Source organism: Arctopsyche grandis, chromosome 13 (genome assembly GCF_051622035.1).
Source record: "Arctopsyche grandis isolate Sample6627 chromosome 13, ASM5162203v2, whole genome shotgun sequence".
NCBI lineage: Eukaryota > Metazoa > Arthropoda > Insecta > Trichoptera > Hydropsychidae > Arctopsyche > Arctopsyche grandis.
In genome coordinates this window covers 23,566,761-23,589,751 of record NC_135367.1, presented here as the reverse complement: position 1 = coordinate 23,589,751, position 22,991 = coordinate 23,566,761, and the positions used below count along the sequence as shown (strand labels likewise).

Here is a 22,991-nt window from a genome sequence, read left to right as displayed (position 1 = left end):
ACAGCGTCAAATTGTCTTGTTTGCCAATACATTCAAATGATCCTTATTAAAAAAAAGTAACCTTCGTTTGCATCATACATATGTCAATCCTCGTTATAGTTTTGAAACATCTACCTATACATGTGTATAGGATTGAAGGGTTGGAGAGGTGTCCATTATTCGCATTTGAATGTATTTTAAAGAGGTGGAGGATTCCCTCTCCCTCCCTATATACGCTTTTGTGACAGTGGGAGAGCCACTGGGAAACTGTGGCGCGCGTACCCCACGTTAAATATTATACATATGTGGTGGGGGTGCGTGGGAAACGTTGGGTAGCAAAGCGCCCACGAGGATATGCAGATCGAAATGTCAGGGCTGTCACAAATAGGGACCAATGCGAGTAGAGTGGTGCAGGTGTTTGTGGCAGCCCTATTCTGCACCCTCGTTGGCGTATTTAAGCATCGTTGAAAAGTCGATGGGACGCCACCTAATCACACACACGCCATGGGAATTTTAATGGTTTCAGTTGTGGCGAATTTAATGGTAATCGCGTCGTTTGCAACGCGTGTGCCATTGTTTGCTTTGTATGAAATACATTTCGTTATTTCGAACGCGATCGAATTGTTTGTGTTTCGAGAATTCGTGGGGATTTCTGATCAAATGTTGTTCGTCGGAGTTTTCACAGTTCATTTTTCCAATAAAATTAGAGAGACCATATTTCCCAGGACTCAAAACGCGACGTTCCGCTAAAAAATAGTCCTCACACCCTATATAAAAAAAATCCCTCAAATAACCATTAATATTTTTAAGGAAATATATATATTTTTATTTATATATATATATAAATAAAAAAAAAACAAAAAAATATATATATATATATATATATATAATAATAATAATAATAATAATAATAATAATAATAGCTTTTATTCCAGACGATGAGGAGAATAGTGCAATCCCTAACGCCCATATAAATAATATATAGATAATAAAAAAAAAAAGTATTGAAAAATAGTAAACAAAAAATAAATAAATAAATACATAAGTAAATATATAAATATTACTGATAATAAATAATAATAATAATAAATAATAATAATAATAAATAATAATAATAATAAATAATAATAATAATAATTATAATAAATAAATAATAATAAATAAGTCTAATAATAATAAATAATAATAATTTTATGTCTATTCAAGGCGGTCGGTGTAGCAGTTCCATCCATCGAACATACAATGAAGAATGCAAATGAGAAGATGCAGCAGCAAGAAGACAATTAGGCGACAAAAATATACGAAGACGTAGAGAGGCCGCTCTCATCCTGAGAATGGCTTCAAAATGAGGCACATGCCCTTCTACAAACATTTGCGACGCGCTACAGCTCCTAGGTAACCCGAAAAGAGCACGGTAACAGTTGTTGTATTGTACCTTTATCTTCCTCATCGTCTCCCGCTTGTATCTGGTCCATAATTCACCAGTATAGAGGCTAGTACAAAAGGACATAAATAATTGTCTCTTAACCTCTACACTGGAGTGGAAAAATCGTCTAGCCAGCATATTTGCCCTTACACAAATGGCTCTTCTTTGTCTTTCGATGTCACGGTCATCAGATAGATCCTCCGTCAGCAAGTGTCCCAGATACTTGACTTCCCTAACAGTTTCAAGATTACGCCCATCTAAAATAATGTTGGGGACGAAATGAGGACCTCGACCGTATCGGAAAATCAATACCATGGATTTACTCGTATTATACCGCATATTATGTTCTGCAGCATAACTCGAGCAAACTTCCAGGAGGCGATTCAGAGCTGACGGAGAAGGCGCCAAGATCACCATGTCATCCGCATAGCTGATGTGGTTACTGCATATTCCTCCTATGTGGCAACCAACTCCAGTCTGTCCAGTCTATATATATATATATATATATATATATATATATATATATATATATTTATGATTATTTTTACAATTTCAAAATGTTGTGTACGAGGAAAATAGAAACAAGATAAAAAATATTAAATATAATATTTGATGCCCGTGCGTCACAGGCTGATTTTTTTTCTGAAACGTGTAAAATAAATACAAATTTCAAAAAAAGAAATTCTCGGTTTCTTTTAATTGCAAAAATTATATAAAACTGTAAATTTTATTTTTTATTCTTTTGTTAAGTAATAAAATTTTTACCGAAGCGTAAATTTCTTTAAACGAAGAAAATGAAACAAGATAAAAATTAAATATCATATTATATTCTATTTTAAAGATACATAAAAATAATTATAATGAAAATAATAGCACAAAGCGATTTTTTTTCAGAAACATGTAATAATATATTCAAATGTTACTTTAAAATGAATATATTGCGTGTAAATGTATATTTCTGTAAAATAATTTGTTTTTTGGAAAGCAAATTGATTTGGAAAAACAAGGTAAAATATGGAAGTGAAAACAGTTCCGAAAATTAAAAATAAAATATACATATATATTTATCCTGTACATATGTATATTAACTTAAAATAATTCTTTGGTGAGTAAATGATGAGGTCGACTAAATTTAATTATTAATATTAAATTAGTTTAATTTTGATCTTTCAACAACATAATATAAAATAATCCAAATTTAATGTCGAGGTATTGTCCTAAATTTAGGATAGCGTTCATTGTTTGAATGCTCATATATGTTTTTTTTGATGAGACGGGACAAAAATTCGTCTGTGCATCAGTGGACAGACGAAATGGGACAAATCAAACAATTATACGAAAACGACGAGACTGTCCCGGTCAAAACGGCACGAATGGTCACCCGAAATATAATACCTCAATACTGTCTTGAGTAAGTGGTCATGGAAGAAGTGTAGAAGTTTCGGGTGTACGAAATGTAAAAAGTCCGGTAGCCAATTTTACGGTCAGTTAAAAAATACAAAAACGGCCAGTAACTGAATTAAAAAAATTCGGGTGTGACCAACCCATGACTTTATCTATGTATTTGAGGAATATAAGAAGGTTACAAAACAAAATTCAATATTGAACTAATAACTATGATAGCGATACAAATTGAGCGCGAATATATGCAAATACTTGCACAAGACAAAAGTTCTACTTCCGGTTGTCGGATTTTGTTCAAATTTTTTTTATTATTTAAAATCAGTATAATTATAATACACATTAAATATCAAGAGGATAAAAATAATATAAAAGGTCAAAATAAAATAATGAAATATTGTTTTAAAAAAAAATACTACTTCCGGTTTGCGAATTCTGACCAAAATGTTACCAAATCTAAGTTAATACATAAAGAATACAATTATAAATTTTCAGCTTAATACGTTTAGGGGTTTGGTCAGGATCCAGGCGACAACATTTTTGACCTTTCTAAGACGAGAAAATCTCTCTTCCGGTTCATTAAATTTGGTGATTTTATTTTTTATTTTTACTTAAAATCACTATCTTTATTATACACAATAAATATCAAGACGCTTAAAATAATTTAAAAGGTCAAAATAAATTAATGAAAAAATAATGAAATATTGTTTTTAAAAAAAATACTACTTCCGGTTTACGAATTCTGACCAAAACGTTACCAAATCTAAGTTAGTACATAAACAACACAAATATAAATTTTCAGCTTAATACGTTCAGGGGTGTGGACAGGATCCAGGCGACAACATTTTTGACCTTTCTAATAGGAGAAAATCCCACTTCCGGTTCATTAAATTTGATGATTTTATTTTTTATTTTTACTTAAAATCACTATCTTTATTATACACAATAAATATCAAGACGCTTAAAATAATTTAAAAGGTCAAAATAAAATAATGAAAAAATAATGAAATATTGTTTTTAAAAAAAATACTACTTCCGGTATACGAATTCTGACCAAAACGTTACCAAATCTAAGTTAGTACATAAATAATATAAATATAAATTTTCAGCTTAATACGTTCAGGGGTGTGGTCAGGATCCAGGCGACAACATTTTGACCTTCCTTCCGGATGCTTCCGGAAGGGAAAAAATCCCACTTCCGGTTTATTAAAATTAGTGATTTTTTTTTATTTTAATCACATTGATACAAGAATTATACTTGCATTTTTTCGTGAAGACATGTTTAAGGGGTCGAAAAAAATAGTGGAAGAAAAATCGAACAAGAGTAAACTGCCACTTCCGGTCGACGGACGCTTACCAAATTTTATACATAACTTGGTATTGAGCCTTAACTGATCGATATGAAATTTCAGTTCGAATAATCAAAAGGCTTTTGAGAAAAACATAAAAAACCTCGATTCTCTAGAGTAAAAGTACTACTTCCGGTTCAGATAAAAATATTTAAAAAATATAAAATTATAAAAATTATTATTTCTAGTACATGCAAAAAAAATTCAGTCCGATTCAGTTAGTAGTTTGGGAGAAAATCGAATTCAAAAACTTAAAAAAAAGAGGACACCTATAAGGGGAGGTACCATTTCCGGTCAACTTAAAAATTTGAAAAAAATTTACGTAGTGTCTATAAGAATTTCATTAACCGATACTAAGTTTTGGTTCGATAGGACTAACGGTGTTGAAAAAATCCCCAAAGTACACAGACACACACACAGACACACACACAGACACACACACAGACACACACACAGACACACACACAGACACACATACAGACACACACACATTTTTTCTAGATCATTAAAACGTGATCAGTAATCGATTCTGAGTTCGAATCAGTCAAAATCTCGAGTTCGAATTTTCGCATGATCACAAAACTTCATCTATTGTTACTACGTACATAGATAAAGTAAAAATGATATATAGCTTGGAATTAAGCTTAAATTATAGATATATGTAGATATAAAATTTCAGTTCAATAAACCAAAAGGTTTTTGAGAAAAACATAAAAAACCTCGATTTTCTAGAGTAAAAGTACTACTTCCAGTTGAGATAAAAATATTAAAAAAATTTTAATGTTAAAAATTTATAATTTCTGTTACATGTTACATAAAAAGTTCTTGTCTGATCCGTTGAGCGGTTTGGGAGATAATTGGATATAAAAACTTAAAAAAAGGGTACAATAAGAGGAGGTACCATTTCCAGTCAACTTAAAAATTTGAAAAAAAATACCTCATATCGATAAGCATTTTAGTAACTGGTACTAAGTTTCAGTTCGATAGGACTAATGGTGTTCAAAAAATCCCCAAAATATACAGACACACATACTTACACACACACATTTTTTTAGATCATGAAAGCATGATTAGTGATCGATTCTGAGTTCGAAACAGTCACAATCTCAAGTTCGAATTTTCGCATGATCACAAAACTTCATCTATTGTTACTACGTATATACATATGTAGATAAAGTGAAAATTTTATAAAATATAGAGTGACAAAAGAAAAAGTTATAGGCGTTTAAACAATTAAAATCTGACATAGCGAAAGGGTGGCGAAAAGGAAAAAATACCATCGGAATATTGTGGATAAATCCGGAATGATCATTTCGATTATTTTTCACCATCTTTCATCTTTTCACCAGATTTCCACATAAATTGATGACCAAACCGAGCAAAATGACAAAGTTTGAAAACGATCGGATAAGAACCCAAATTTCGTCAGACGAAAAAAAATCGAAAGCGAAGTAAGAATAGGCTGGTATTAATAAAAAGGAAAGTAAGTATTTATAAAAGTGGCTAGTAAAAAACATTAAACGGTCAGTAAAAAATAATTAGCGGTCAATTTCTATAGACTTCTACATCTCTTTCATTATGCGAAATTAATGATGATGAAAACCGCCAACGTCACCTAGGGAATTTAGCATACAAGCATGTATTGGTATACATATTTATATACATATATTTTTGTCAACGTCACAATAGGAGTGTGTCAATAGTGCGTTCGCCGGGAACCGATTTCCCCGGGGCAATGTTGAACAATCGAGGAATCCCCCGAAATGGTATCCCTGTTTGCACATTGGGTAACCCGATACACGCTTCAATTAAAAAGAACACGTGTCGTCTACTGCGACAATTCAGATCTAAACCTAACCTAACCTAACCCAAGCCGACGATGCACACGGTACTAAGAAAATTTACAAAAATATATATGTACAGTATATGTTACAGTTTATTTATTTATTTATTTTTAATACACAAGTATACCAGTGTCTTCACAGGTCACCCCAATATGACACTGTGGCCAGAAAACACATAAAAGACATTTGTAAAGAATGGTGGCCCTTTTCTGTATGAAAACACTACTCCAAAGATGCAGAGAAGTCCGTAAACCTGTGTACATCTGCTTTATAGACTTTGAAAAGGCCTTTGACCGTGTCCAACACGCTCGCCTGATGGAAACATTAAAAAATATTGGCCTGGATGACAGAGATGTCAGATTGCTACGAAATATTTATTGGAATCAGACTGCAGTAGTACGTGTCGATGATCAATTCACTGATGAGATTCCTATAGAACGGGGCGTCAGGCAAGGATGCATCCTATCACCTACTCTTTTTAACACCTACACCGAATCCATCTTCCACGATGCTCTCCAAGAGGCGGAGGGCATCAAGGTGGGCGGCGAGACGATCACCAATATAAGATATGCTGATGACACGGCACTAGTCGCTGAAAATTTAGCAGACCTGCAAAGATCTCTAGACCGTGTACATCAAGAAAGCAATCGAAGAGGTCTGCGCATAAATCTAAAGAAGACAAAATTTATGATAGTAGATAGAATGCAAACAGACACCTGGAATCTAACCTTGGATGGAGAGGTGATAGAAAGAGTAAAAAGATTCAAATACCAGGGTACCTGGCTGAATGAAGAGATGGACCCAGATGAAGATCTAAGAATCCGCATCGAGATGGCTAGAACAGCATTTGTAAAAATGAAGGCGGCGCTTACAAACAAGCATCTCAATCTTCATACGCGGTTGAGATTCGCAAAGAGCTACGTCTGGACAGTATTACTACACGGATGTGAGACGTGGACTCTGAAAACCAAGATGATCAGCCGCATTGAAGCTTTTGAGATGTGGATCTATAGGCGTATGCTGAAGATTCCGTGGACCAAAAAGATATCAAACGAAGCTGTCCTCGGCATGATGGGGAGAGGCTGGGAACTTGTTTCTGTCATCAAGCGGAGAAAGATGGAGTACCTCGGACACATGATACGGGGTCCAAAATACGAATTTCTCCGTTTGATAACCATGGGGAAAATAGAAGGAAAAATATGAATTGGCAGGAAAAAGTTATCTTGGCTTCGAAATATGCGCATGTGGACCGATATGAGCGCCGAAGAGCTATTCCGAGCCGCTGAAGACCGATGCGGATATATTCAAATAATCGACGAGGTGGTCGCCAACGTCCGGATGCGGACAAGGCATTAACAAGAAGAAGAAGGTGGCACGACAAATCAGCGCAAACCAACTTAGCGCCGACCTTTCGGCGCAGACAACTCAGCGGATGACAATTCAAATAAAAAGAGTATCAAATAAATTTATTCGCATTTATGAAACTGTCATGTAGATATGACCGAAAATTTCAATACAGTCATTATTTTTGAAAACGCATTTGAAACTTATTGAAAAAAATGAATTTGCGCTGAATAGTCCATGCGCTGAATTGTCATCCGCTGAATTGTCGTTGCGTTGAGTTGTCTGCGCCGAAAGGTTGGCGCTAAGTTGGTTTGCGCTGAGATGTCGGTGCGCCGTAAAAAATATATACTAAATAATAATAATAAAATAACCAATTAAAACAAAACATTAAAAAAATTGTACATAAAAATAGAAAATTAAAAAATTGAAAAATTAAGAATTAAAAATTAAAAAATTGAAAAATTATAAATTGAAAATAATAGAAAATAAATTGAATTTGTTTAAGTTAAATTAAAAGTAAAAACAATAAAAATACGGATAGATTATCCGGTGAAATATTGAAAATATCGATGTGATTACTGACCAAATTCAAGCAACGTAAGACTCGAGCAATTGGTGAAAAAGCAAGAACATTAGTTCTTGCTTTAATTGTTTGGAACAATGGACACAACCGATAATCAATGAGGCGAGATGGAACCCATAATTTTATATCTTAGAGGTGATATTTACAACCCAATATAGTTGGGTTGTAAATATCACCTCTTAATAATTTGAAGAAATGACACACAAGAAGCATATCCCTCCGACAAGATAGGGAACCATAGCCAACAAAAGCACTGGGAAACAGTTGTGGGTAATATCAAAATTCTTTCATATATAGATGGTCAAGGAACTTCCTTTGAACTCTTTCAATTTTTACATACTTCCTTTACGTTTCACTTACGATTACAATTTAGGAAAAAGTTTGCCTCTTATCCGATCGTTTTCATACTTTGCCATATTGCTCATTTTGGTCATCAATATAAGTAAATGGATCCTCCGCCATTACGATGGTGCAAAAATATCGTGTAAGACGCGTTTGATATCTGCCCGGCGAGATAGTCGTTGACGTTTATCCATCGTTTGTTTATTAGTTTTAAGCATAGATGGCGGTAGTAAAATAAAATTATTGTTTTTATTCAAAATAATAATTTTATATACGAATTATAGAAGAGTTATGTTTTTAAAAAACTTTTTTTTTAGAGTTAGTTACTTCACTGGGACTGGGGTTGATAGTGTATTTGCGCTTGTTGAGATATAATTTACTAGATGAATCGTATTCGAAAAAAACGCCAGTTGGAATATATTACAACTGAAAATACAATCCCACTGTAGCATATACATATATTGAAATTTATATAGGCCTGTGTAAGAATATACGTTTGAAAAATGATTATTTTTAAATATTTTATAAAAAAAAAGTAATTTTTTTTCTAAACATGTTCTATGTTCATACGTACATACATGAAGATTTTTTTTAATAATAGGGTTTTTTTATAAAAAAATGTATGCGCTAATTAATTTAGTATAAATATTTTTTTATAAAATTATTATAGACAGTAAATAATATTTTGTTCATAATATTTCATTTTATTGATCCTCAACAAAAACCATCGAGTCCATGGCTTTTGTATAATATAATAAATTGGCTCTAATGTCTGATTATTTTTTTAAATACACCTTTCATTAACCCTCCAAGTACGTACGTACATACATATCATATGTACATACATATGTATGTTCAAATTTAGAATATTTTTGTATAATATTTATTTATTTATTTTAAAGTTCAGACCATTGTGGCATTACAGGAATTCCTAATGCGCCGCAATGGTCAAAAAATATAACACAAAAAAAAAACAAAATAACAATTAAACATAAATTAATACATAACGAAAATAATATACCAATCAATTATACATAAAAAAAATACATTTAAAGATAAACATAAATACATTTATACATAAACATAAATATATCCATACATAAATAGCATTTAATAATAACAGATAACGTAAAAATATCAAATATAATATGAAAGATTCATTCAAAAATTCAATTAAATTCATTAAGAGTATATAGATATCAGCACCCATACTGTACTGTTATTTATCATCATTAAATTTTTTGAGTTTCTAATTATATTGTACAAAAAAATCACGAATATGCAGATGTCTATGAAATATTTACGCGAGTCAGTTCGATAGTGAGCTGATTCAGTTTTCAAAATCGTTATTATTGTTTACGAATGTGAACATACGATAAGATAATGATTTACGATTGAAATGAACGCATACATAATATAATAATTTATGAGTGCAACGTTTATTTTGAGGAGCCCTGATATCGGCGCCGTGGCTTAGTTGGTTAAAGCGCCTGTCTAGTAAACAGGAGATCACGAGTTCGAATCTCGTCGGGGCCTTCGATCATTGGTTGATTATTCTTTTTTATTATTTTCATTTCTATTAATAATAATTAAATTGATTTTTAGTTATATATCAATATTTAATTTCATAAAAAAATATATATTTAAAAATTTTTCACCACTAATTATGTGATGTTGCGACGGTTCTAGTCGAATATTTGCAAATGACAGGTGATTATAAAATACTCTTCACTTTCCTCAGGCTCTAATGAGACTTTGCTGGAGATGAGTACTCTGGTTAACGAGTCGTTTTTCCTTTATTTTCGTGTCAAAATGTGATTTTATATTTTCGCTATGTCTATACCCTTCAGGTATAAACGCAGATTACCTAAATACAATCTGCTTTAGGTCTTCGACTTTAGAGAGTCTTTAATTAATATTATGTATTAGATGTATTATGAGCATTTATAAGAATTGTAAATAGGTTTTTGAGCTCTTTTTATTTCTATTACGCTGTACATATTAACATTAGAATAATATAATACTATGATTACTTACAAAAATTAATTTAAAATTATAAAATAGAAAATTATCAGTAGATCAGTAGCTATTAAAATATATATAAGATGTATTTTGAACACAATTTAGTAATAATAAAAAGCATTTTAATAATCAAATCAAAAATATTTTTCCATTTTGCAGTATTAAAAATTGATATAAAATATTAATTTGCTTTCCCAAAATGTTTTTGTCAAACAATGTAAATTTTTAAAAATTACACCGTAAAAGATGACATCTAAATATTTACAGTTGACATTAATTGATTGTCATTAATGTTTAGACAGTTTTTATGCCTATATTTTATGCCTACATTGAAATGCATTTGAGTACACAAAATAATTTTCAACATTTATCGACTTTATGTATTTGAATTTCTTTGTGTTACAGATATGTATATTGAGAAAAATTTTATTATTTATTTTATGACTTTAATTCCCTTTATTTTGAGGTTAATTTATATTCATAGTTTTTTTCATGAAAGGTATTTAGATATAATAGAGGTACCGGAAAAGAATGTCGTCTTTTAAATGAAATTGTATACAAATACTCATTTTTTTATTTATTTTTTATATGTATAAGTATGTAGTTACAAAATATATTTTCCATTATTTGTAACAACGTTTATCCATATTTCTGGTAGGATTTGAATGCCTTTTTTTATAAAAATTGATGGGCTTGGAATTAAAATATTCTTGAAGTTTTTTGTTGTGAGGCCAGGCTTGAAATTAGACTATTATTACTATTTTTAGCATAAAGGTAGATTGAGAATTTTGAAAAAACTGGTAAAGTAGGCTAATTTTTAATATTTATTTCAAACATTATGAAAATAATTTTTCAATAGCAGTCAATAGATAAAAAAGTATATTTGTGTATTTCAACACGCATATCGTATATATTTAAATAAATAATTAAAAATTATAGTGTTGTATAATATATGTATGTATATGAAAAAATCTTACTACCATTTACATATGAATTTATGTAAATTTGATACTTTGATTTTGGATTTTTAAATGCTTTTTATTATTACGAAATTATGTTCATAATATATCATTCATCTTATATCTATTTTAATAGCTACTGATCTACTGATCATTTTATATTGTATAATTTTAATTTAATTTTGTTAGTAATCATAGTATTATATTATTCTAATGTTAATGTACAGCATAATAGGAAAGAGAGCTCAAAAACATATATGTAAATTTGATACTTGTATTATATCTAATCTACAAGATTACGAATACATAAACACATATATTTTTAGATAATTTATCTAAGTAATAATTCTCCGTTCTTAAATTAAAATTATAATACTCGGAGTTTAATCAATTCCACATCCAAAAATGTTTTTTTAAATAAGAATCAAGCTTTTGGAAACCGGTTATTTTTCATTGTACGCTTTTAATCACTATTTTTATTTTAAAATCAACATTATTTGAAATTTTATAAATAAAATATCCGGCATTCAATTAATCGTTTAAATCAATTTGCAAGCGAGCTACTTCTACTCGGGTCTAGTTAGTTCCCATTGACTGGAGTATTATTGAATTAGCTTTGGTTGTCTGTTTCGTCGCAAATTCGCTAAATTAATTAGACACTCGATTTAAATCATAATCGAGTTATTTCGAATGTTTGACTACCTGTGGATAAATTGTAAAGAAAGTTAATTTATTAATAAAAAATGTATTGCTGCTCTATGCGGCAGAGGCTTGGACTGCTTATAAGAAAAATGTGATTTGAATATTGATAAACTATTTTTTAGAAATTAAATTAAATTTAAATTTATAGCCATAATATCGTTAAATTTACAGTCATAATATTGTTTATGAAAAAAATTTGTATCAAAATAATAAAAAGAAAAAATTGTTCGCCTATAATTTTGCCGCACTTCATATCGCGTGTCAGATTATTAAAAAAATAAATTATAAAATGACATGTTATCAAAAAAATGCTGATATTCATAATTTTAATAAAAATTGATAACTGTTTCACATAAAATTATTATTTAAAAATTAACCAGCATATAAAAATCTGATATTCAGTACTAACCCAATTGACATTGACTTTTTTAGAGAACTAATCGGCAAGTTTATTGCTATTTTTTTTTATTAAATTACAAGTACAATATTACTAAGGCGACCAATTACCGTGGCATTTACCCTATATAACATTTTTTTTTCGGGAGGGGGTTTTGTTTTGTGCAACTTCGCGACCGCCCTTGCATTTTTCAATGCACTTCATTTGCATATCGAACTTAAAATCCACAGTAATGAAAAAATAAAAACCGTATGAAATCAGCCGTCCACAACTGCCGGCCCACGTATCACGCATTAATTTATTTTCGTATTGAGATATTACGATTGCATGTCGCTCGTTAGGAATTTTGCAGAGCTGGGTAGGGTTATTCGCGAAAGCCACTATTACCATAATCTCAAAACGCTTGGGCTTCAAAATGTCTACTCGTGTTATAGGAAATTATAATAACACTGTTTTAAAGCGTCAAGGACGATTACGTAAGTCAAATATGTGATTGAACAATGTATGTATGTAGTAACTAGGCTATATAGCCTAATTGGTGCTATTTTTTCATACCTCCTTTACGTTTCACATGGCTTTCTTGTCAGTGGTCATTTTTATCTCTTATCCGATCGTTTTCATACTTTGCCATATTGCTCATTTTGGTCATCAATACACGTTAATGTATCGTCTGCCACTACGTTGGAGTTAAAATATCGTATACAACGCGTTTTAAACACGCGGAAAGTAAATCTCCCTGACGTTTAATAAGCGTTCATCCCGTATCTTCAACCTGTTCGCCTTGATATGGCGATATGAGATTTTAATTGTTTAAACGCCAATTCACTCTATATTTTATGAAATTTGCTCTATAGGTTCTCATTATCTCTCTTATATATTTAGGTCACTCATATTGTTCTGAACGTTGATAGTGATATATGCGATCGTCAGAAGATGCTGGCCATACATTCAATTTTTATGACTACCTACGCTGCTAACGGTACTTTTACAATAGTTTGACAGTTCCATTGCGGTGTGTTGTGTTTGTGATTTTCGCCTTTAAATCTAAAACTGACCGTTCCGCAAGGATTTCTAACTATTTTTAAACCGCCTTATTTCTAACTATTTTTAAACCTCTTTTATGTTTCACTTACGATTGCAATTCTGAAAAAGTTTTGCCTCTTATCCGATCGCTTTCATACTTTGCCATATTGCTCATTTTGGTTTTCAATTTAAGTAAATGTATCCTCCGCCATTACGATGGTGGAAAAATATCGTTTTAAACGCGTTTGAAAATTCTCCGACGAAGATGTGCCTGACGTTAATCGCCCAAAATGTTCGGTCGCATTGTTCGCCTACTGCGCTCGCTTCGGTGTTTTCTTGGTGAATATCCGTTTTCACCGCCATCTAGCTTTAATTTCTTAAACACCTATAACTATTTCTTTTTCACTCTATATTTTATAAAATTTGCTCTATAGGTTCTCATTATCTTTCATATATAAATATTTATAGTTTTAACTCTCATATGTATATATATAATTTTCAAATTTGGCGTATATTTTCGTGTAATGGCATATAGCCTCTATATATCGATTTACGGCCAAATGTGTCAGATCTGACATTTCACAGCTGGAACTACATCTCTTCACTGAGCATTATCTGCGCTGTTATTATTAATTATACAAATATTTAAGATTTAATTCATGAAAGGACACGTGATACAAACCAATGAGATTCCAATGAGACGAGCGCTTTAAACCATTTCTATTATTCAATGCGCCGAAAAGATTTGTTGCGGCATTCTGCAGTATTAGACATGCACTCTTCTAGGCTTAAAAACTAGATCCTACATATAATATAGTTACGTAGGAGTGGCTTCAGGATCCAAATGATTGGCCAAAGTCGCTTCACAGCATTTATTCAATGATTCGGTAGGTCCACACGGAACTATCGCTCACTCCAGAACATCTGATCTACCGTGAGGACGTCCTTATAAAGGACAAGTTGCACAGCACAGCTTCCCGGATCCGTTAGTTTGTCTATTGTATAGGCACGTAAAGGTCTACCCTAGAGGTCGGACCGGAAGCGTGTCGTTCATTGTTCACTGTGCTTTGTCCAATTTTATTTTGAACCTTTTTTATGCACTCTAGCTTTGTAAATAGACCCAAAACGCCCTGATTTCTGGAAAAAGCACGCTGGTTATCCGCCCTTTAGTCTATCCTGGCCAGTCTATTGTTTACGCATGAACTCGCCCATATCTGTGAGATCTCCAGTGTATCCTCGGTTCGGGAACATACTGAATCCCATTAACCTCATCCGGGGTCTCTATTGTTAACCCACGAATCCTCTTAGACAGTGGATACTCTCTCTCATGTTCCAACGTTACAACAACGTTACAATATGAATGTGGTTATAAGCTGAAAAGTCGCTGTTGAATAATATAAGTCAACAGCCTGCAGCCCCGATCCAAAAGAGCTATTGGGTTAGAAGAAGAGAAACAAGTCATTTATATTTATTTAATAACGGAAGAATTTTTTTTTTGTTATATTTTTGCATTAGTATTAGACAAATTACCAGGCGTTGCTTGTATTGGAAAAATATTTTGACCTTGGTCTCCGACCCATTTTAAAAATCGTTCAATGTATAAGTTGGAATATTGAGAAATACCATATTAAATTTAGTGGTTTTAAATCGGAAACTGTAGATTTTTATAGTGGACAAATGAAACAGCACACATTCAACTTTCTATAGCAGAATATGCATGAATGTATAATAACATAAGATCAAATAAGTTAAACGCAGATTTGTAAATATGTGTTGGAGTTTTGGTCTTTTTTTATGTATGTACTCTTGTATTTTTTTTAAGATGTGCAAATATATACATACATATGTATGAATATATATTGGCAACCTACCCCTATTTGTCTCCATTGTTTGAATATAACTTAAAGTTTATATTTGTTAAGTTAAGTTCAAGTTTATATTATTAGTTAAGTTAATATAAATTTTCAGCATCTCGAATTTCGCTGATTCGTATAAAATGCTGCAAACTTGTCAATAAATGTCCCGCAAAACTCGAGTTTCTCAGCATCTCAAAATTTGACGATTTATATAAAAAAATTTGCGAAAATGTGATTGATCATCCAACTAATTTGATCAAGTAGCCATTTTAGTGATCCACCGAGCGTGTAAATGGCGAAATGTGTCCTTGGCTTACGTTGACGGTTCGATATCGTTACATGTTTTAGCAATTTTTCACGGCGAGTCAATTTTGCAAAGCGTCGCGTGCCCGTCGACAGATTTTGCATAAATCCCTAGTGTCGATTAGACAGAAAATATATAAAATAAAATACACAAGCAAACACACACGTTCTAAAGATTAAAATTATATTAGGGATCGATGTGAGAACTATGAGTAAAAATTAAAGTCGAGATTTCTGCAAACACAATATTTTATATAGGTATCTATTATACGTAACATATGTATATATAGAAAAAACAAAACGGTAATTTGCGAGTAAAGATGGTCGCGTGGATTGGTTATGAATAAAATTTCGCGTCTATTGAATATTTAACCGGGTTATCGTGCAGGTTTTATTTATGCATCGAGTTTTGTGTGACGACCCTAGTAGGCAGGGGTGCCTAATAAGTTTTATAAATGGAAGGGCAATTTGCCACTTGGAAAAATGTACTAGGGACCCTACGATGTATAGATCTAAGGTGTGTAACAAAAAAATATGTGTGAATTTAAACTGCCAAGAATTTGAGGTGTAATGTAGATAATGACCGTCGCCAACGACCATACCACGTTGAATACACCGGTTCTCGTCCGATCACCGAAGTTAAGCAACATTGGGCGCGGTCAGTACTTGGATGGGTGACCGCTTGGGAACACCGCGTGCCGTTGGCCCTCCTTTCTTTTGCCCGTGCCATATTTTGGCCCCGTGCGTATTTATTTCCTGAAATGCTCTATGCCTAGTGCGACCCTTGCCAACGACCATACCACGTTGAATACACCGGTTCTCGTCCGATCACCGAAGTTAAGCAACATTGGGCGCGGTCAGTACTTGGATGGGTGACCGCTTGGGAACACCGCGTGCCGTTGGCCCTCCTTTCTTTTGCCCGTGCCATATTTTGGCCCCGTGCGTATTTATTTCCTGAAATGCTCTATGCCTAGTGCGACCCTTGCCAACGACCATACCACGTTGAATACACCGGTTCTCGTCCGATCACCGAAGTTAAGCAACATTGGGCGCGGTCAGTACTTGGATGGGTGACCGCTTGGGAACACCGCGTGCCGTTGGCCCTCCTTTCTTTTGCCCGTGCCATTTTTTGGCCCCGTGTGTATTTATTTCCTGATTGCTCTATGCCTAGTGCGACCCCTGCCAACGACCATACCACGTTGAATACACCGGTTCTCGTCCGATCACCGAAGTTAAGCAACATTGGGCGCGGTCAGTACTTGGATGGGTGACCGCTTGGGAACACCGCGTGCCGTTGGCCCTCCTTTCTTTTGCCCGTGCCATATTTTGGCCCCGTGCGTATTTATTTCCTGAAATGCTCTATGCCTAGTGCGACCCTTGCCAACGACCATACCACGTTGAATACACCGGTTCTCGTCCGATCACCGAAGTTAAGCAACATTGGGCGCGGTCAGTACTTGGATGGGTGACCGCTTGGGAACACCGCGTGCCGTTGGCCCTCCTTTCTTTTGCCCGTGCCATTTTTTGGCCCCGTGTGTATTTATTTCCTGATTGCTCTATGCCTAGTGCGACCCCTGCCAACGACCATACCACGTTGAATACACCGGTTCTCGTCCGATCACCGAAGTTAAGCAACATTGGGCGCGGTCAGTACTTGGATGGGTGACCGCTTGGGAACACCGCGTGCCGTTGGCCCTCCTTTCTTTTGCCCGTGCCATATTTTGGCCCCGTGCGTATTTATTTCCTGAAATGCTCTATGCCTAGTGCGACCCTTGCCAACGACCATACCACGTTGAATACACCGGTTCTCGTCCGATCACCGAAGTTAAGCAACATTGGGCGCGGTCAGTACTTGGATGGGTGACCGCTTGGGAACACCGCGTGCCGTTGGCCCTCCTTTCTTTTGCCCGTGCCATATTTTGGCCCCGTGCGTATTTATTTCCTGAAATGCTCTATGCCTAGTGCGACCCTTGCCAACGACCATACCACGTTGAATACACCGGTTCTCGTCCGATCACCGAAGTTAAGCAACATTGGGCGCGGTCAGTACTTGGATGGGTGACCGCTTGGGAACACCGCGTGCCGTTGGCCCTCCTTTCTTTTGCCCGTGCCATTTTTTGGCCCCGTGTGTATTTATTTCCTGATTGCTCTATGCCTAGTGCGACCCCTGCCAACGACCATACCACGTTGAATACACCGGTTCTCGTCCGATCACCGAAGTTAAGCAACATTGGGCGCGGTCAGTACTTGGATGGGTGACCGCTTGGGAACACCGCGTGCCGTTGGCCCTCCTTTCTTTTGCCCGTGCCATATTTTGGCCCCGTGCGTATTTATTTCCTGAAATGCTCTATGCCTAGTGCGACCCTTGCCAACGACCATACCACGTTGAATACACCGGTTCTCGTCCGATCACCGAAGTTAAGCAACATTGGGCGCGGTCAGTACTTGGATGGGTGACCGCTTGGGAACACCGCGTGCCGTTGGCCCTCCTTTCTTTTGCCCGTGCCATTTTTTGGCCCCGTGTGTATTTATTTCCTGATTGCTCTATGCCTAGTGCGACCCCTGCCAACGACCATACCACGTTGAATACACCGGTTCTCGTCCGATCACCGAAGTTAAGCAACATTGGGCGCGGTCAGTACTTGGATGGGTGACCGCTTGGGAACACCGCGTGCCGTTGGCCCTCCTTTCTTTTGCCCGTGCCATATTTTGGCCCCGTGCGTATTTATTTCCTGAAATGCTCTATGCCTAGTGCGACCCTTGACAACGACCATACCACGTTGAATACACCGGTTCTCGTCCGATCACCGAAGTTAAGCAACATTGGGCGCGGTCAGTACTTGGATGGGTGACCGCTTGGGAACACCGCGTGCCGTTGGCCCTCCTTTTTTTTGCTCGTGCCATTTTTTGGCCCCGTGCGATTTTATTTCCTGAAATTCTCCATGCCTAGTGCGACCCTTGCCAACGACCATACCACGTTGAATACACCGGTTCTCGTCCGATCACCGAAGTTAAGCAACATTGGGCGCGGTCAGTACTTGGATGGGTGACCGCTTGGGAACACCGCGTGCCGTTGGCCCTCCTTTCTTTTGCCCGTGCCATATTTTGGCCCCGTGCGTATTTATTTCCTGAAATGCTCTATGCCTAGTGCGACCCTTGCCAACGACCATACCACGTTGAATACACCGGTTCTCGTCCGATCACCGAAGTTAAGCAACATTGGGCGCGGTCAGTACTTGGATGGGTGACCGCTTGGGAACACCGCGTGCCGTTGGCCCTCCTCCTTTTTGCTTTATTTCCTGACATACTCTATGCATAGTCCCGCTGTCCTCTTTTTATATAATTTTTTAAATAAACTTTTCGTTGTATCATTCATTTTGAACCATACCGTGTATAGTCAAGTACGAGTTGTCGTCACAGTTTACACGCTCCTTTGATTTTAAATATCAAATTATGCTTACAATGAAGGGGGGTCACCCACTACACAACCCCACTCACGACAAGAAAATGATATGTATGGGTGCATTTAGTAATGGATGAAAGATTGCAGACGTAACCTAATAATCCCACACACATTTAATATCATATAAATATTTTTCTCATATTTATTATCTGGGAAATAGTGGTGTTCTAGTACTTTTACGATGCATTACGGTGATTCTAATATTAAGTGGGAAAGTGAACGTTTTAGCGAGAAAGTGGGCAGTCGATCGAATTATTGAAATTAGTAGCGAGTTTTCCACGGCCGCTTTCCGACCGTTGCGGAAAATCTATCCCTATAATTTGGAAAATTGATTGGCCATTATTAAAGACGCTTTCCGCTTGTGGGTGAAAACAATGCGAAATATATGTGTGCATTTTCAGCTTAGCGAATGTTTTGCAACAAAGGCAACGTGAAGGGGAAAATTAAGCCGATTCGAATAGAGGCTTTCGACATGTGCATTTCAATATATAATGTGATGATATACCGGTAATTTAATGAAACTGGGCAGAATAGTCAAAATTGTATGTAATATCCGAATATCCGAATATTTACCCAGCATTTTAAACTTCCCATACAACCGTAGGAATGCCTGGTATTTTTGGTTTTATAGCTTTATGGCAAAGATATTCAAATAGTTTATATATTTTATATTATAGTTTTTGAACTTACCTATATTATCAAAAATATACAAAACTTTTATCAGACCTAAACTAGAATACGCTTTTAGCATATGGAATTCTTATTTTAAAAAATATATTACATGTATCGAAAGGGTACAAAGGAGAATTACAAAGATTCCTTTTGAACTTAATTCACTTTCTAATAACGAAAGATTGAAAATAATGAATCTCACTATACTGGAGACGAGAAGAATAAGAGACGACTTAATCGAAGTCTTTAAATTAATAAAAATTCATCATAAATGTCATATGTCGAATCTTATTACATTCCACGAAAACATTCACCTCAGAGGTCACTCGCTTAGACTCCAAAAAGAAAAAAATCTAAAGAATTGATCAGAGATTCCTTCTTTTCAAACAGAGTGGTTTCAGTTTGGATTAGTCTTCCCAATGATATTGTAATTTCTGACAACCTTAATATTTTCAAGAATGAGCTTGATGTATTTCTTAAACTTAAAGGATTTCTGTAATTCTTCTTTCCCAATATCTTATTTCTGTTTTTTTTCTCTCTTATTTTTATTTTCATTTTAATATTGTCATTTTGAATATATTTTACTTTTAACATACCTCCTATACGTTTCACTTACGATTACAATTCAGGAAAAAGTTTGCCTCTTATCCGATCGTTTTCATACTTTGCCATATTGCTCATTTTGATCATCAATATAAGTAAATGGATCCTCCGCCACTACGATGGTGCAAAAATATCGTGGAAGACGCGTTTGAAATTTGAATTTCTGAAAAGTGACTGACGTCTATCCAGTGTTTAGTTTTAAACATAGATGGCGGTAGTAAAATAAAATTATTGGTATTTTTATTCAAAATAATTTCTCATTTAATTTACAAATATATATAAATCGATAAAATATGTATAAATCAAACCCCGTGGGTCTATCGGCTTTGCCGCCTCCCCCAAATATGTTAAATAAATAAATACATAAATTATTGTCTTTTAATATGTTTTTGAACTTTATAATTTTATAAAATTTAATATTTACCATGGTGCCATTTCGGGTTTTTGTTCCAAAGCGACACCTATAGACAAATTTGTACAAATGTCTTTTATATAAATTTATAACAATATCAAATAATGCTGGAAATTGAGGATAGGTTGCTAATTTTCTTGGAACCGTTTCAACAAAGAAATCAGATAAATTGGCAAACTCTAATAGGGAATGATCCTCCTAGAGTCAGTGCCGGCTTTAGGTGGGGGCTGGGTCGGGCGGCGCCCGAGGGCACCAAATAAGTTAGGGCGCTGAACGATGCGCCAAAGGCGCTTTAAAATTTAAAATTAGAGCGCCAAAAGCCATTCAAAATTTAAGACTAGAGCGCCAAAGGCGAAAGTTCTTTCTAAGGGTGTTTAGAAAAAATTGCCCAAGGGCGCCATCGGGTGTAAGGCCGGCACTGCCTGTAGTCACATATATTCAAGGTCTGGCAAGCAACACCGGTCCAGGGATTGAACCCATTACCCCTCAATTAGCATTATACCATTATACGCTAACCACTGAGTAATTTTCTGGTTAAATTGAATCTAGAATAAAGTAAAAAAATGTACGGTTGAAGTGAAACTTTCCCATGGAATGGTGTCCGTAACCGAGTTGAATAAATCTAGATAGAGGGGCGGGGTAGCGGTGCGGAGCGTGAATTTGACTTTTACAACGAGTTACAAGATGGCTATTTCACGCATTTTTCGTTACCACTTCTGCAACAATCTTAATATTTCATACTGAATGATGGATATTTTTACAATTTCAATATTAAATTAGACACGTTTCCGTATTTTGCAAAGTCTACACACACTATGATCCGTTAGTGTAAGTCGTATAAAATGAAAGATGATCGATTATGTGCAATAAAAATCAAAAAGGTCATAAGTCGCATTGCATTATCGTCCACTTTTTAAATGCACTGACGGCCTTTCGCAATATGCAATTTGGCAGATTGCACTCTGATAAAAATTAAATACACAGTACGCCTCAAGTCGTCAGGAATTGATTTTTTAATCGCAGAACTGCATACTTTCTGTATTCCGATACTGTTTCGAAATGCAAAAAAGACTAATTCAATTCTGACGTACCAATCAACACGCTATGCATTTCATCGTATTCGTTTTGCTTTTGAATTTGCGATATCGTGAATGTGTGTGTGTGTGTGCGTCAAAAATTTGAATTATTATTTTTGTGTACACATTTTTTTAAATTTAGTATCGCACGTGCATTGTATACGTGAATTACGATTCGAGTTACATTTCAAATGCACACGACATGCAAGATGCAGGTATGATTTGCGACGCGATGCAATGCGATTTCTTTAAGTACAAATGTGAATTATTGGTCGTTGTGACACGGAAACCCATATATGCAATTTGTGAAGAATTGTTTTGAAGCCATAATACGACTTTCATCAAGACATAAATATTATAATGCAATTTAACTAAGAAAACCAGCAAAAAATTCAATTTAATTTTTCTTCCATCATTCAGTCCTTAATTGTTATCCGTTCATAGCTACATATTTTGAAATAATTTTGCTATGAAAACGATCTTTTCTATATATTAACAATTTATAAAATTATCTACTTGCTGTGTTGGTAGGGTTGTCAGGTGTCCTGATTAATCGGGATTGTTACCAGTTTTAAGTCTCGTGTCCCGGGGTCCCGAACAAACCACTCGGGACGCCCAAATGTCCCGGTTTACTTTTTAAATTCCTACAGAAGTTTTTAACTCTGAATTAACATAAACTATAAACAAAAAGTCAATGTCTGGACCAGATAGTCTGGTAAATAATGCAGCAATATTCAACAATGAACTATTTGTCTCTATCTTATACTTTCTGGAGAACTATGTACATATGTATGTGTAGAAGGGAGACAAAAATGTGTATTAGGCATCAATCAATTTATCTTTATTCCATAATTTTCTCACACCCAGAATGATTCACCATACGCAGACGCGGAATAGAAACCGTCAGAACAGAAAGCCTAAAAGATTTCTGTGATTTTGCTAATATTGAATATAAAAATCTACTCTCACATTCAAAAACTAGGTGGCTATCACTATTACCTGCAATAGAACGCACTCTAAAGCTATTTGAAGCTTTAAAAGCTTTTTTTAGCTGAAAAAAAAAGCACCAAAACCTTATTAAATGTTTTCACTAATCCTCTTAGTGAAGTCTATCTATGGTTTCTGCATTGTAATTGTAACACTTTTAATTTAAATACATATATTTAAAATAAAAGGGAAAATATGATTATAGATATACTAAAGATTATCACTTCGATTGAAAATATATCTATAAA

General features: G+C 34.6%; 15 non-coding genes across 15 annotated transcripts; all 15 read left to right on the top strand.

The window, feature by feature from the left end:
• The first annotated feature begins 9,730 nt into the window (after positions 1-9,730).
• Positions 9,731-9,804, top strand: TRNAT-AGU (transfer RNA threonine (anticodon AGU)). Its single transcript has one exon. It is a non-coding gene; the product is annotated as a tRNA-Thr (tRNA).
• A 6,314-nt stretch (positions 9,805-16,118) lies between these two features.
• Positions 16,119-16,237, top strand: LOC143921808 (5S ribosomal RNA). The gene has a single exon (XR_013261480.1). It is a non-coding gene; the product is annotated as a 5S ribosomal RNA (ribosomal RNA).
• A 79-nt stretch (positions 16,238-16,316) lies between these two features.
• On the top strand, positions 16,317-16,435 carry LOC143921807 (5S ribosomal RNA). The gene has a single exon (XR_013261479.1). It is a non-coding gene; the product is annotated as a 5S ribosomal RNA (ribosomal RNA).
• A 79-nt stretch (positions 16,436-16,514) lies between these two features.
• Positions 16,515-16,633, top strand: LOC143921806 (5S ribosomal RNA). The gene has a single exon (XR_013261478.1). It is a non-coding gene; the product is annotated as a 5S ribosomal RNA (ribosomal RNA).
• Positions 16,634-16,711: 78 nt separating this feature from the next.
• LOC143921805 (5S ribosomal RNA) lies at positions 16,712-16,830 on the top strand. Its single transcript, XR_013261477.1, has one exon. It is a non-coding gene; the product is annotated as a 5S ribosomal RNA (ribosomal RNA).
• Positions 16,831-16,909: 79 nt separating this feature from the next.
• LOC143921804 (5S ribosomal RNA) lies at positions 16,910-17,028 on the top strand. Its single transcript, XR_013261476.1, has one exon. It is a non-coding gene; the product is annotated as a 5S ribosomal RNA (ribosomal RNA).
• A 78-nt stretch (positions 17,029-17,106) lies between these two features.
• Positions 17,107-17,225, top strand: LOC143921802 (5S ribosomal RNA). Its single transcript, XR_013261474.1, has one exon. It is a non-coding gene; the product is annotated as a 5S ribosomal RNA (ribosomal RNA).
• A 79-nt stretch (positions 17,226-17,304) lies between these two features.
• LOC143921801 (5S ribosomal RNA) lies at positions 17,305-17,423 on the top strand. Its single transcript, XR_013261473.1, has one exon. It is a non-coding gene; the product is annotated as a 5S ribosomal RNA (ribosomal RNA).
• A 79-nt stretch (positions 17,424-17,502) lies between these two features.
• LOC143921800 (5S ribosomal RNA) lies at positions 17,503-17,621 on the top strand. The gene has a single exon (XR_013261472.1). It is a non-coding gene; the product is annotated as a 5S ribosomal RNA (ribosomal RNA).
• A 78-nt stretch (positions 17,622-17,699) lies between these two features.
• On the top strand, positions 17,700-17,818 carry LOC143921799 (5S ribosomal RNA). Its single transcript, XR_013261471.1, has one exon. It is a non-coding gene; the product is annotated as a 5S ribosomal RNA (ribosomal RNA).
• Positions 17,819-17,897: 79 nt separating this feature from the next.
• Positions 17,898-18,016, top strand: LOC143921798 (5S ribosomal RNA). The gene has a single exon (XR_013261470.1). It is a non-coding gene; the product is annotated as a 5S ribosomal RNA (ribosomal RNA).
• A 78-nt stretch (positions 18,017-18,094) lies between these two features.
• Positions 18,095-18,213, top strand: LOC143921797 (5S ribosomal RNA). The gene has a single exon (XR_013261469.1). It is a non-coding gene; the product is annotated as a 5S ribosomal RNA (ribosomal RNA).
• A 79-nt stretch (positions 18,214-18,292) lies between these two features.
• On the top strand, positions 18,293-18,411 carry LOC143921842 (5S ribosomal RNA). Its single transcript, XR_013261513.1, has one exon. It is a non-coding gene; the product is annotated as a 5S ribosomal RNA (ribosomal RNA).
• Positions 18,412-18,490: 79 nt separating this feature from the next.
• Positions 18,491-18,609, top strand: LOC143921796 (5S ribosomal RNA). The gene has a single exon (XR_013261468.1). It is a non-coding gene; the product is annotated as a 5S ribosomal RNA (ribosomal RNA).
• A 79-nt stretch (positions 18,610-18,688) lies between these two features.
• Positions 18,689-18,807, top strand: LOC143921795 (5S ribosomal RNA). Its single transcript, XR_013261467.1, has one exon. It is a non-coding gene; the product is annotated as a 5S ribosomal RNA (ribosomal RNA).
• The last annotated feature ends 4,184 nt before the right edge of the window (positions 18,808-22,991 follow it).